Source organism: Adelges cooleyi, unplaced genomic scaffold (assembly GCF_023614345.1).
Source record: "Adelges cooleyi isolate 19-005CV unplaced genomic scaffold, UGA_ACOO_1.1 ACOO_flye_CR_arks_rails_tigmint_CR_PRNA_574, whole genome shotgun sequence".
NCBI lineage: Eukaryota > Metazoa > Arthropoda > Insecta > Hemiptera > Adelgidae > Adelges > Adelges cooleyi.
Genome location: NW_026096268.1, coordinates 13,468,368 through 13,482,084, shown reverse-complemented (window position 1 = coordinate 13,482,084; position 13,717 = coordinate 13,468,368). Strand labels below are relative to the sequence as shown.

The following is a 13,717-nucleotide window of genomic DNA, read 5'->3' as shown; positions in this document are numbered from 1 at the left end:
ATAAATACTCGGGGAGCTAACCCGCGCCCTCCGTCGTAAGTGCGGCATTACACTAATTGGCGGTGGTCAATTTGAAAATAATTAATTTCGACACAGGTACACTATTACTATTATTATTATGTTATAACCAAATGGCGCAGTGTGCATTGTAGAGCAACGACGGTCTTTCGGGGTCGACGGCGTGGGGCGTCAAACGTCGCCAGGGTAAACGTTAACCGAGCCCTCCGGGCACCGGCGATTAATATTGTTATCATACATCCGGCGAGCTACCGGTGGCGGGTTGGCGTTAAATAATTGCCATAACATAATTCACGTTTGAAATTGCCCGGATCCGTGGACGATCAAATACACTATCATTGTCCCGGTTATGGTATTCTGCCGCACAAGACAAATCTACGGTGTTTAATAATACACAACGACGTCGCCTCCGTCGTTGGTGCTTGCCTAACCTAACCGCCATGATGATGATGATGATGATAATAATAATTATTCATCAGACTGTCATCTGTCATGTGAAAAATGTGTCGAGTCGCTTTTTGGTTATTTCGACGTTGTACCTACATCAAAATAATAATTATTGGACATTATACTCGCTGCACCGGCTGGTAACACTGTCTTGTTATTTTGGTGTGGGATATTTTGGTTGTCGCCGAATGATTGTGCAAAAGGTGTCGAGTCGGGTAAAACAAAATATATTGTTTGTGTCATTAGTGTCAAGTCGTTTAAAAATAATTTTACGCTTAAAATTTAATAAAATTCTGAAAATGTATTTGTCTTATACGATTAAAATAACTCTTCGAAGAAGACAGCAACGTTTTTTGCTGTCTCGTGAAAAATCTATATTTTTGACTTGACACCGTTTTCACAAAGACTTTCGATATAGTGCTGTAGCATTGTGCTACCGTGTCAATAGAATTTCGTTATTCTGGTCAGACTGTAGCTCTACTTTTCACTTACTTCTTAATATTTTACTTACTGCGACCACTTTATTACATATTTTTATACCCTTAAAATATAATATCGTTTTGAAATAGCAATAGAAACTCCGGCCTGTATATTTGCATAACATTGCCCGCCTACAGTCCAAGGATCGCCAGCGGGCAAAAAAGGGAAATATTGTAATCAGCTGTTGCCGATGAACGATCGTACAGACAAAAACCATTGCTGTGTATATACCGCTTCCCGGCAAGAGTTGGCAAAATTTAATTAAATAACGAACAAATAAAACATAAAATAACATAATATCGATTGAAATAAAAATAGAATTATTCGACGAATAACAACATATTATATTATGTATATTTGAACAATTATTCATTAAAAAAAGTAAACTCTAGCCGACTAAAAAATACCTGGAAATAATACTAACGACTTTTTTACACAGACCCTAAGCTGTTAATAGAGGTTAGATTCCATCATCAAGAGGGCGGCCGTTGAAAATATTTCCCCGTCTGATGACACGGCCATCCTAGTTGAGACTCGAAATCTCGTTTCCCACCATCTCCAGTCACACCTGCACCGTCCTCATATCGTTTACAAATACCAGAGAACATCCCCTTTTGGTCTTACACCTTTACCATACACATTGCTCGTTATAATAGCACTCTATTTACCCTTCAAACGTGTCCAAGGCGAGACTAACGTAAATATAGTCATAAAGCGCAACGTTTTAACCGCGGGTATAGTCCTAAGTTATAGATACAACTAACTTATTTAACTTGCATACTATTCGTTAATACATTACAATGTTTTCATAGTGTATTTTTTATTGCACGCTCGTCCTCGGTTCTATTTCCTTGGCAGTAATTCCAACATTGCTTGTAAACTATTGGAACGACTTTACGACCGCAAATCATAATATGAATTGACAATAAAAAAAAAAAAAATGAATATTAATATTTTTATCATCTACCCACTATTTCATTTGCTCATGTCCAATTTGTTAAATATATTTGAGCGGATTGTAAAACTATACACACAGCATAATAGTGTAGTCCTTCTTCTTGAATATTAATAGTTTGGTTAATATTTAATAAATATTATGGATCTTGCATAAGTCAGAAAAAAGTGTTGGTTTGTTTAAATTGAACGATTTAAAGTAACGGTTGAATACTTAGAATAAACAATTTTGTTCGCTCTATGAAGAATAACAATTGACAGTTCAAGCACTTTTGGTAAGATTGTGAAAGAAATCCGTTGAACACTGTTGACTGTCTACCTGCTGAAAATGTTAAAACTTATATTTCTCTACTGCCCTCTACTCGTTTTAAATAGGTATCAAATTTTACATTGTCGAATACTTCTTCGTGTGTTTTGCCCTCTCGTCCTTCTTGCATTAACTTTTAAGACCTCTCCAAACCGTTAAGAACTGCAATAACGCTAATGTACTTATTAATAATTAATTTAGTTTTCACGAACGCCGCACTTTACTTTAAGCATCTACTATAACCTATTAAGTTATTGGTTTTCGATCATTTTCGGAAATCAAATCTCATTCAACAAATCAAAACATTTTTATATTTATTTACAACTAAATTAAAGTAAAAATAGGATTGTACAGTTATACAACCAGAATCACTCACCCGTCGCCATTTAAAGTTATATTATAACATTAAAAGTCTGTCAAAACATTGAAGTGTTGTGTGTCGATACAAACTTTTTAGTTTAAAACAAAAATTAATAATACCATTTTTTTTATTTGCATAATATAATTAAAATATACTTGCCTCGTTTTTTTACACCGCTCCGAATTATAAACCTCTTGAGCAGTACTTTGATATTTGATTATTATTTTTATTTTACATTAAAGACACGAACTTTGCCGTATAATAATTATATAACCCAAAAAATTTCATAGAATTACTTAGTCAGACTTAATCAGACAAACGGGGTTCATTAAGTTGACATCTGATATAAGTATTGTAAAAATATTTTTTTCATTAATTGACTATGTAATTATTCTGTTCCTTATAATAAAATCACTTTGGCCGATACAAATTATTAAAATATTTATTATTATGTTTTGTAAACTTGGGGACTCGTTTTGTAAACAAATTAAAAGCACATTCTTACATCTTAATTGGCAATTAGAAATTCTTAGTATTATAGATTTAGGTATTTACCTTTAGCGCAGTATTTTTAATTATTCCGCTTTATGAATTATTATGTTTTCTTAGCATTCCAAATTCCAAAAAATTGATTCCTATATATATTTTAACATAAACAATAATATTGTCATACATTTTCCCAAGATTGGATAAGTTTATATTTTATGACTAGAATTTTCACTTGATACCAATTTAATATTTTGTCGACTAGCTGTATAACGTATTATGATTAATTATGTTTTTTTTTTTTTTTAAAACGTAGGCAATTTTTTTTAAGAACTAAAACGTTGACAATATTAATTTGTTGATTTTTTTTAGGTGGGTATAAATAATAAACTATAAACATTAATATTGCCTGAATACTTTATTTTATTTCAACTACACTTACCTGTACAAATGTACTACATATCTTTAAACAGAATAACATCAAAAACGACATTTAGCCTCGTAGGTAATATTGAAAGATTATTAGGTATTTTTAATGGTTTCAATTTTAATACTCTTACAGAGAGGCGCCATGTTTCATAATGTGATTTGTGAAAATTAAAATATATTTTCGAGAATAGTCTGTTTTTAATTCAATATTTTATTTACGATAAATATTAAGTAAAAACTAAAATCGAGTTCCTACTTTGGTTCAAAATACTAATAAAATATATAATTAGTTTTTGGCAATCTCCTAAAATAATAATATTATGCTGTAGGCTGTAGAAGCGTTTGCTTTTCTTGCGTTCTGTAAATAAAAATAATTTGTCTTTGGTAAATATTTAAAAAAAAATCCATGTTGACATAAAAGAATGTATATAAAGTTGTTTACAACAGCTGTTGTTGAGTATTAAGTATTATAGACACTACAGTAGTACACTGTACAGTCTACATACTTTTTGTAACTCAATTCTCATATTTCGCCAAAGTAGGTACCTAATTATTATTGTTCTTTTCTTTCTTTTTTTCTACATCTTTTACACATTAATGTACTTAACATGCTTGTAAAATCTTTAATTTGTTGAAACAATTAGATTTTTAGTAAATTAAAAAAAGTATTATAGAAACTTTATTATTACCATAGCAGTTTAACGTTACCCGCGTTTCTGGGTTATATATGTTTGTTTTGGTCAACTTGGACGTCTGGGGGGCGTAGCTCAGATGGTAGAGCGCTCGCTTAGCATGCGAGAGGTACCGGGATCGATGCCCGGCGCCTCCAGAACCACTTTTTTTGCAAAAATTGATCTTGTCATTTTTCTTTTCAATTTCTTTATAAAAATGTTTATTGTAAAACGTAGTATGAACATAATTTGTTTCGCGTTGGACTAAAAACATACAATGTTGACTGTGATCAAAGCGAGATTAAAAATCAATTTGGCTTAATATCAGACCCGACTTGTAAAATATGTTTTTGCGATAAAATTTGCTATTATTTAGCAATTTGTGGATCGAGTTAACGGTATTATAGTCATAACACGCGAGAGCTGTGCTGCTATGCATGAAACAAGAAGCCATTTGGGGAATTTATTTTAGGAATTTCGAGAATAAACGTTTATTTTTTTTTATATTTTAACGGCTGTTTTCCGTATATTAACTTTCTTTTATGAAAAATGAGCATTTCATCGGAGTTGTTACTTTTAAATTTACAGCCGATCCGATAAAATCAATCTTTTCACTCAAAAAGCAATATCCAAAAGAAGCGATTTATCATATTATCATTTCATAGTTTGACAATCTACCTCTTTAAAAAAAAACACAGCTTGATAGAGCTTAGTAAAAAAACAAAGGTTTTTAATAAAAATAAAATCAATTATTACTCGGTCAGGAATTTTGAAACGAAAAAAATTGATGTCAGTGTTGTTGTGTAGGTACTTACGTTATCTATTTACATAATTAATATATGCATTAATTTTGGGAATTTGATACCTAATTTATTTTATATTAAAGTGGTTGAAATCCTTTGAAACAAGGACTGAGATTATGATAGAAAAACTATGGTGCGAAAAATCGTTTTAAAACCAGTTTCAAGAGAAAACGGCAAAATTGTCATTATTCTAAATTACTTATAATCTAATGATTTATATTACTATATACTAGTTATGTTCATTTGACCGATAAAAGCAATGCTTTATTATGTTCTTGACAAGATAATTATAGTGTTGCTCACTTCTGTTAGTAACGTCCAAGCTCATATTATATTAGCTATTAGGTACCTAGATATACATATTAAATTAAATTTGCAGCCTATTCACTCAACACTATACATTAGCACTGGTACTCTTGCGATAGGTGTTGCCAACTGTTAAGGCGCAGCAGGTCCTTTAGTTGACCTGACACAAAAATGGCAGTTTTGGAGATGAAGCAACTCCTTTCGTTAAACGATTTAGAAGACAAAAGTTCATGTCAAACGACCAAAAAAATCATGTTTGGATTATAGGAAGAGTTTGTCACATTCCTTAGAGCGACGTTGAACATTACCTCGAGGCTAGATCTCTTGTATCAGTCACTTTTTTTACGGTTATAGACTATATGAGGTATAGACTATAGTACTTTTATATCAAGTACTAAGTAGAGTATAGTTTACTGTTTCGACCGTTCACTTCGAGTTGGCCACATGCCACGCGCGTCGTCCAATGCCATGTTTGAACGTAACAGCCTGCAGGCATAGCGGTTGTTCTTTAGACTATATCTAAACCTACTGTACACGTCGCATAAGTGTTTACTGTTTTGATTTCGAATGGTATGTTCTACAGACACTGTACTGAAAATGTAAACTGGTCTACACTCAAATACCTCACAAGTCTACCTGTACTTTCATCGGGGGGCGTAGCTCAGATGGTAGAGCGCTCGCTTAGCATGCGAGAGGTACCGGGATCGATGCCCGGCGCCTCCAACGATTGAAATTTTTTGCTACTCAATAACACCTATAATATATTTTTTTGCTAATAAAATTGCACCGAAAACCACAAATTTAAATTTTTACCCAAAGCAACGCCAATGAGAGTAGACGCAAAAAAAGCCTATACGTTGTAATAATATTAGGTAAGAACCAAAAGAGTATAGTTTAGCTAAAAAAACTAAAAATCCTTCAGTTTGGTTTCTAAATAGATGTACTACATTTGACTTAGGTATGTATTTGGGATTTGTATTCTTTACCGAGTTCTCTAATGCTCTAAATTTCAGCTGGTCGATCATCTTGGGGGCGTAGCTCAGATGGTAGAGCGCTCGCTTAGCATGCGAGAGGTACCGGGATCGATGCCCGGCGCCTCCATTTTTTTTGTTTTATTTGTCTATACATATTATAAAGAAATGCACATCAATTTTCATTATTATTGTGCATTTCATTTTTAATGTTATCAAATTTCAAAATGACAGCTGTTGTCAAATGTTAGTTTAATTTTACTAAGATTAAATAATTCTGTTATGATTTATAAGCAAAGTGAAAAAAAGTACATGCACGTTACTTGCAAATTATACCTACTTGTATTACAATAGTATATCTTTTAAACTATTTTTTATTACAACAGCAAATATATTTTATCGTTTAATTATAACAATATAAATAATACCTAACTACACATCGGTGTCATCACTCATCGCCCATCGGTGATCATCATATTATTATCCTCTTTGGATGTTATTCCAATTGATAACACTGTGATAGGTGTCGGTTATCGGAAAAGTGCCTATGATTTGTAATAATTTTAATGTTTAAACTCTCTAGATAATATATATATATTAATGATCTACATCAGTGGAGTATTATTTTAAAACTTTACTGGGGCGTTTAAAATGTCAGGAAATCGTATAACAACAGACACCAATAATAATTATAGCACCAAAGAAATACTTGTATTTTTTTTTTTTGGAGGGGGCGGTAGTCCAGTATCGTACCCCTAGACCATTCCTTATTCCTCACTGATCTATATATATTATATACTATATGGGGAAAATGATTCATTAAAAATGCACATTAAATTAGTTACCTATTGATAATATACGGATTTCATGAATGGTATTTATTTTGAAAAACGTTTAAACTTTTTTTAGCGACTGTCGAAACTAGCTGTAATATTAACCTTAAAAATGAAGTTTGAGCATATTTTCTTAAATTATAATTTGCTACACTCTCAAATAATCCAGATTTCGACTTCAGTGCTCACCTGGGGGCGTAGCTCAGATGGTAGAGCGCTCGCTTAGCATGCGAGAGGTACCGGGATCGATGCCCGGCGCCTCCAAGTTTTTTTTTGCAAAAATTTTATGTTTCATACAGTCTTAAATTGCATTTTTTGAGCTCTACTTCTTGAAATATTATTATAAGTTTTTGTTTTTCAATCCTTCCAAACGTTATTATTTATTTAATATCATAAAACTGAGAAAACTTTTACATACTATCAAACATATTTTTGGTAATTATTAAAATAATAATTACGGTTTATTATATTAATAATTGTATACAAAATTAACAATTTACATAATATTATTATCGTTGACGTTGAAAAAACTTACTATTATTTATAATATCTCTTAGAACCGTTCTGAATTCAGCAAAATAAAATATACAACGTTCAAATTCGCAATTTAAAATTAAATTTTAGAGTTGTTACGTTGAAAATTTAATTTTAAACTTTAGATATATTAAGAAAATCATAATTTAAACTATTGTTATTTTTTTTATCGGATAGATGTTATTGTTACAATTATTTTTTGTTTTTTAATTTTGCTGTATTGTTGGTCTATTAACATTATAATCAGTCTTGACGCTTGTTTAATAAGGTCACTCTTACACGTTTATTATTAGTCTTAATTTTTTAAACAGCTGAGAATGTCGATGATAACTTTTTTATTTATTTATAGGTATTTATCTGCATTGATTAAAAGATTGTTTTTTTTTTTAGAGTCAGGGCCATGTACCGTTATATACTCTATAATTCAAAAGGCATGCGACTCTTTGTAGCACTTTGCATTTCTTATTTACCTATCAGTTTTAAGGAGGTAATTATTAGGGACAATTTTCAAATATTCTAAAAGACCATCCGATTGGAACATTTCGTTGATGGGTTTTCATCCCCAATCTCCTCTGTTGGTCGATGAATAACGGTCGGCGATAAAATCCAATAAACTCTTTAAATCAATTACCTAGAAAATAATATGTCCGAACTCGATACTTGTTTGCGAAAACGGTCACTGACAAATTATCTACGTCATGTTTTGGTAATAATTAGCTATAAGCTCGATACAGAGAAATTAATAACATCTATACCCTAATAATTTACGTCATAGCGTGGGAGAGCATATTATTCCATATTATATTCTACACCCACCTCTTTTGCCTTTATATATTTGGCATGATGCAAACTTAACAGAGAGGTAACATTATGACATTGTGTAGCAACGAGATAAAAATAAAACGGCCATTGAATTTGCATGAATATTGAACTCTTCATATTATTATAGAAAAAAAGTTAGTTATGAAAAGAATAAAACTAGCAACAAAAGTTAATATACATCTTTTAAGAAACGGTTACCACGTTCGAGGGAGGCGTTTGCTCTCTTATACTGCTTCCTTCAAGATATGAGATTATAACCAAAACGGAAGACATGCAAATCACAAAAATGTAGTATGTACCTATAATATGTATATATATATATTAATACGACTAATATTGTAATTTAACAGCTGTAAACTATAAATTATAATATGTTAAACAGTAGCTTGCATACCTAAAGCCCGGACTAGAGAGGGTGGTTTGAGTTTTTGTTCATAATTGTCTTATACTGGTCATGATAATAATAATAATACGGTAGGATACCGGCGTGGTAGGTATAAAGCAATTGCATAAACCATGAACAGAAACGCGCAGGAAACAATGCGAGGGCTGTGGCTGGAGATGAGAGCGGGCAGAGAGGAAAAAAGGTTTGCCAACAAGGTGTTGTATATTATTATACTGTTGCCAGTCTGGATAAGATATAAGGGGAATCATCCGATGGTATAAATAATTCGGTTGTGTTTAAGACGCCGTGTCCGGAATTTACGACCCACGCGCGCTCCACCGTGGAATAATTTGCCACATATGAGAATACCATTACAACCATTGGTGGTGGCGCGTGTGTTGTAAGAACAGCAAACGTGTATCAAAAGGTTTGTGTAAAGGTATGTCTAATATTAAATTACAGAACAGAAGACACGGCGAGCGAGATGCGAGTGGAAAAGAAAAGAGATTAAAGACAAATAATTGAAGTAGCCGAAATGGAAAATATGGTGAAGCACAAGTGTTAAATAGACAAAAAAGGACGGCCACGGAGATGACTGTTGGTAGTAAACAGCGTGAAACGATCAAAGGCCAATTGAATGCAAATAATATGGTATGCAAATATAATTAAAAGAAATTATTAGATAGGTATGTATATTAACATTTCAAAATTTCTAAGGTGGGATTTTCGGTTCTTGATCATCGTCAAAGCAACAGAGTGAGGTGGAAATTAAGCTCGTGTCATGCAATACGGATTATAATATACAATTAACTTATGTTTTCTCGGTATATTCCTGGTACTAGTGACTTTATTGCTCTCAGAACCGCCAAACCGCGTTAACATTTTTTTTTTATTTAATCTAATTTAAAAAATAAAAACTTTACGGTGTCCGGGAATTTTTAATTGTTTTGTTTTTGTAATTTTAATTAGAAAACTCGGTTACATTAAACAATTTTGAACGTTCCCTTACTAAGAAAGAGGTTTGCCATGAGTTTTTTTTTTTTACAAAATAAAGTTTACCAACCTTGGCAAATAATTAAAATATGTTTTAAACTTGTTAGTTTAATCGGAAGCGAAAGTCTTTTTTTGGTTAGTCTGTTGCTTTGTATAATCAAATCGAATACTAATTCGATTACAATCATCTGATGCGGTTACATTTTTATAATAATAACTAAATTATTAAAAAAATGTTTGAAAAAAAAGTTATGTTATAACTCGACGACAAATAAAATAATACTGTAAAATAAATATAATGTCAGTTTCTCCTATAAAACGTTGAATTAAATTATACCCAGTAAGTTAGTTAATTTAGATTCTATTTTTAAAGTGTAAGGTTTATTCTATCATATCCACACATTTCGGTTATGTGAATTTGGTTGTGAATCTATTTGTTACATAGGTACATTTAAATAGGTTTAATACTTTAAATATTTAATATTATCCAATGTTATACCTTTTAAAATTTGTATACCGCTTATTTAGTGTGAAGTAGACAATCTTCGAAATTAGTGCTTGTTTAAGTGATACATTGAAAATTAGTTTGGTACTCAGTTTTTCTACATTTTGTGACATAAGCCCATCACATACATGATATTCTTTTGTAAAAAAATGGCAGCGACCAACATGCGTTCAAATGTAGATCCATTATTTTTGAAAATTAAACACCTTAGCTGTTAAGCTTTGTATTCTAAAACCGACGATAATAATATGATGTTGGGTACAAGTGCTAGCAGGTACAAAGTTGTTGTTGATCTAGTGATGCAATAAGAGTCATTGGGCTTAGGCAGGATTTGAATGAAAACTATTGAAAAGCGAAATTAAAATATATATTTTCCCTCTCAAGTTTAAAAATACATGAAAAAATGAAAACGCTGGTATAATAGTGCTTGAAAAACAATACACCGAGACCACGGCAGGGATGCTTCAGTGTAATACTAGTGGGTAGATACCTACTTGAATCTCGGCCGTCTCGCATCGGCAGCCGCTGTAATGCTATTCAAAGGCAAAATAACATAGAACTTAAAAAAACAAACTCGCCGCTACAGGATACGGTGAAAAAAGGTTAAGTTCTTTTACTGTTTTCAGTCGATACGCCATTGACATGGATATGTTATTGGGCTGGATACGAGAAATTTCCAGTCGCCATTTTCACGTTGCACTTTCACTTTGAATTAGAGATAAGAGATAACATACCCACGATTAAAAAATGTTTTTCTGTGGAGCTGAGAAAATAATTAGGTTTTTCCTATTTATTTACCTACTTATTGGTCGCTGTCAAACGATAAACGACGGCGAGGACGGTGTAAAGACAATGTATTATTTTCAACAAAAGTCGTTCCGGGGGGTGGCCGAACACAACTATCGTTTGCAGAACACACACACATAACATATTATATAAGTGTTTAACTCGACATAGTAAGTATACCTTTCTTTTTTTACTTTTCCCCCTTTTTTTACAATAATAATAATTGGATCGTTAGCTAGGGCGTCACGCGGTTCGTGTCGTCCTTTAGATTTCACGTCATAATCGGATGTCGCGGACATACATTTTTTTCTAGTTTTTCTACTTTTCATTTATTTATATTATTATATACTTACCTACGTCGATGCGAGCCCAACGACGTCCCGCGAATCCCAGCGAATGCCATCAACGTTATCCTCGAGGCGTCTTACAAAAATGCCTTGTATATATTATGTTATAAGTACAGTAACTTTGGTTTGAATAGATTTAACCGTAAAGTTTAAGCGCGCAAGTTTGGACAAACTTCACCGTATGCTCCGGAAACGTTTTCTTTGGGTAACTGACGTTTGCTTGTATGCTGTATGCAAACACTATAATATAATATTGTTATTAGTCATTACTATTATTATTATTACCACAGTGATTCGCGTTAGAGGCGTCGTTACATCCGTTATAGTAGTATTATAATATATTATAGTACTTACTGCGACAAACAAGTGGATTCAAATTGAACGTCGCAAAGATCTTGGGTAAAAATAGTTGACTGTACATACTGCATCCTAAGTCGAAAGAAGTTTTATGTTTATTTTCTTGCGTTCAACTTTTGGAACCCAAGTCTGCAATAATTTAGAAGTGTAATAAAAGTGTATTTTTCTATATATTATCTGTGGTTCTTGCAATTTATATGAGTTTGTTGATTAATTTAAATTATACGTCAACTTCTATAGTATTAATTAATTCCAATATTTATTTTATTAGCCGACTTCTTGTTATGAGATTATATATTATTGTAAACTTATCTTAGCAGCTTTAATTTTAATATGTGACTTAAATGAGATTAATTTTTAGTTCCATAAAACTATTTTTTGTTAGACAAAATCTAAGTACAGCGTTGCAATGAAATAAAAGATAGGGTGTCGAATATGGAAATGAAAACGGCATTATTCTAGATAAAAATGTGTCAATTATTCGACGGTAAAAAATACATTTGGACCGCTTGGAGAAGGTTTTTAAAGTAGGTAACCCCTGTCATAATTTTATCGCACTTTTCCCATTATTTTGATTTATCCAATAAAAATAAAAAATACAATATATCATTGGGCAAACAATACCGGTTAGAGAATGCACGCTACAGATGATGATTGATGTACCATATTACCATACAGATGTACCTTATACGCACTGATGACTGAACTTGCACACACTTTCTAGATATTTCCAAAACAGTTTTTCATTTAATATAAAATCATTTTTCTAACTGTATGAAACACATTAATATTATAGATAAAATAAAATCAGATAGTGTTCTAAAAAAAAATCGAAAAATGTAAACAATGTTTAATAATCTCAGGTCAGTGTGACCAGGAAATGAAAAAAATAATCTTTCCGTTGTACAGTGTGGTCAAAGAAATGTTACTACAATCCATCATCGTTTATCAAAAATCTGTTATCAATATTTCTTATCAGTTAACGTTATCATTGTAAATAGTGTACTATATTTTCGGCACTATAATTTGGCCCTACCGCATTAAGTTTAAACCAATCAAAAATCGTTATTGAAAAATCTATTGTTTTACTATGAAGTGCACTTCACAATTTAGTTTGATTTCATCTGTGTTAACTTATTTATGTTTGATGAAAATTTTCCACTGATATTTTTTTTCATTGTAATATAACCGTAGTAGTTAAAAAACAAATTTTCATCTTTTGTAAAAATTAAAATTGTATTTAACTTTTGTTTGTAAAATTACACATTATTATTTGTGCAATAAAATATAATAATATTACAAAGTAAAAATGAACCTAACCTCGTTTGTATAAAATTGATTATTATTTTACATGAAATTTGCATTATTGCACTTTTGACATTGCGCAACGCTATTTAATAATTGTTCAATTATTATTATTGTTGTTATTATTATTGGAAACAGGAACCTCTTTTACCAATGTAGTATTTATTAATTGTTAACTTTGTAAAATTCAAAAATCATAATAATTATATCAAAGGTAGAGTACGTCAAAGACGATGTTATTTTTCAAAATAATATAATATAACACTGTGCTGAAACGGGGCTTTGATGATTTCTCACAGTAGATATGAACTGTAACTACATTGTAGCGGTTTGTCTGTTGAATATTATGTTTTATTTTCTACACTTGCAGGATCATTATAAAAATTGAAAATACAAGCAAAATCAATTTCCACATAAATAAATGTTGCTAATTCGCTTTCATAAAAATTCACCGCAATTCAATAATGTATAAAAAAAACTTTTCGGGTCAAATATATTTATGATAATTAACTGTGCGGATCCTCGCAGCTTTTTCACCGACAATATTTCACCTATACACTAATAGTTTTACTGGACTACTGATCTATTTTGTCCATATTAAAAAATAATTTACCAAG

General features: G+C 31.5%; 4 non-coding genes across 4 annotated transcripts; all 4 read left to right on the top strand.

Moving 5' to 3' along the window:
- Positions 1-4,238: 4,238 nt before the first annotated feature.
- Trnaa-agc (transfer RNA alanine (anticodon AGC)) lies at positions 4,239-4,311 on the top strand. The gene has a single exon. It is a non-coding gene; the product is annotated as a tRNA-Ala (tRNA).
- A 1,601-nt stretch (positions 4,312-5,912) lies between these two features.
- On the top strand, positions 5,913-5,985 carry Trnaa-agc (transfer RNA alanine (anticodon AGC)). Its single transcript has one exon. It is a non-coding gene; the product is annotated as a tRNA-Ala (tRNA).
- Positions 5,986-6,290: 305 nt separating this feature from the next.
- On the top strand, positions 6,291-6,363 carry Trnaa-agc (transfer RNA alanine (anticodon AGC)). Its single transcript has one exon. It is a non-coding gene; the product is annotated as a tRNA-Ala (tRNA).
- An 894-nt stretch (positions 6,364-7,257) lies between these two features.
- Trnaa-agc (transfer RNA alanine (anticodon AGC)) lies at positions 7,258-7,330 on the top strand. The gene has a single exon. It is a non-coding gene; the product is annotated as a tRNA-Ala (tRNA).
- Positions 7,331-13,717: the final 6,387 nt, after the last annotated feature.